Source organism: Ips typographus, linkage group LG12 (assembly GCF_016097725.1).
Source record: "Ips typographus isolate SLU linkage group LG12, UJ_Ityp_2.0, whole genome shotgun sequence".
Classification (NCBI taxonomy): Eukaryota; Metazoa; Arthropoda; class Insecta; order Coleoptera; family Curculionidae; genus Ips; species Ips typographus.
Window position 1 is genome coordinate 6,799,580 of NC_138433.1, and position 1,746 is coordinate 6,801,325.

The 1,746-nt window shown below is 41.7% G+C and overlaps 1 long non-coding RNA gene across 1 annotated transcript; it reads right to left on the reverse strand.

The window, feature by feature from the left end:
• LOC145736399 (uncharacterized) lies at nucleotides 1-1,466 on the reverse strand. The gene is made up of 2 exons (XR_014179924.1): nucleotides 1,398-1,466; nucleotides 1-1,337 (listed from the first exon to the last, which is right to left on the reverse strand). It is a non-coding gene; the product is annotated as an uncharacterized LOC145736399 (long non-coding RNA).
• Nucleotides 1,467-1,746: the final 280 nt, after the last annotated feature.

The window sequence follows — 1,746 nt, forward strand, 5'->3', positions numbered from 1 at the left end:
GTTAGCGCAATTATTTATTTACAATATCCTGATTTCTAGGCCAGTGTCGCGATCCCTGACCTAAGTGTAGGTATGTGATGACCTAGCAAATTCGTGCAATTATGAAGTTCTAGGTTACAACAACAAAGTGTACTGGTTTACATAATGATTTTATTTATGTTTTAAGAGATGTATGGCAAACAAAGTAATAATTGGAATCTTATTTTATTTTTTTTAGGGTCAACCTGGCAATCTTGTTGCGTCTATCGATCAACTGCTACAGCCTTGTTGAAAAGCGAACTAGCCTTATGCCTTGGAGAAGCCGACATCTTCAGATGGGTCCCGCCACGACGGTTCTACTTACACCCGTGTGCACCCGAAGTCTTTAATAAGTCGAGCTGAAGAAGCATCTCCAAATGGGCTGACGTCACTTAGGAAGAAATATACATGTCCAAGGATAGGTGTGCTAAAGGAGCACGCAAAAGGACAGAATATGAAGAAATGAAGCTAAGCGATGAAGTTTGCCGCTTAGAGAATACAGTGCCAAGAGAGGGCACTACGATGAAATGAAGCCTAGGTGAAGCGTTTCCACTTAGACGATGGTGCCAAAGAAGGGTACAATGAGCAATTTACGGAATTTCGCTTAATAAGGAAGGCAATAAGATAGACGCAACAGCAAGGTTGAAAGGTGATCCAATGTAACATTTGTGATATTTTAAAGTACACCCCTATCTCTACCACATTAAGCTATTATATTGTAATCTGGTGAAGAAATAAAGGACTCGTTCCACCACCTTTATACACCCTATAGCATTTAAGATTAACATTAGTATATGTAGACTTTATGTATAAGTTTCGCTTTTAGTGTTCGGGGCGAACACTTTCTAGGGGAGGGGCATGTAACATAGATTACACTAGATGCCGTTAACTTAAGTTGCCCCGGTCTCCCCCAGTACAATGTTTGTGTCAGCAATATTGGCGAATTGGGGTCATGATGTGGGTATAAATACTGCACCAAAAGCACGTACAGATTACCGAACTCTGGGGTCTCCCCAGAGGGAGGTCACTGACTGATCTCCGGGTTAGTCTGGGTACGCCTATTGTGCAACTTAAAAGTGGAGCAGTAGGTGACCAAGTGCCACACCCTAGATCAGCCCTAACAAAGGAATTAGTGTGGACGCGCAGCACGAGTTGCCGTTCCAGCTTACCTCCCTTTGTTAGGCTCTCCGCGTCTTTGCCGGCTCGGTGAATGCCCTCGGACCTAAGTCTAGGGTTCATTCACCACCGCTAAAGCGTTGCCCTCCGTGTACCTTTGCCTAGAAGCCAGACCACGTCATGATCCCCGCCATCTTAGCCATCTGGGGGTAAGATTATCGTCTAGAGATTAAGGCACTATTACGTAATAAAGAGTGGGTTACCTGTGGAAACCTGAGTATTCTTCCCCCTCAACCAACCCTTAACGTGACAATATCTAGAAAGAATAATGTCAATATAAAAAAACTCGATATAACATCAATAAAATTCAGGTAATTGACGCATCACCTGAGAGAGGTTGAGGTGCTTTTCTTAAATTTAATATTGCTCTCCCAATTGAATCGTTAACTTTCAAGATCCTTTCTATTATATAGAAAATACCGTTCCATCTAGTATACACATCCTGTGAAAATGTGTACTCCTTATAAGTAGCATTTTCATCAATGTTTTGCTTTTTTTTGTTCTGGTACTGCAATCATTGCTACTCTCGATGCAATATAAAATTTACAATTT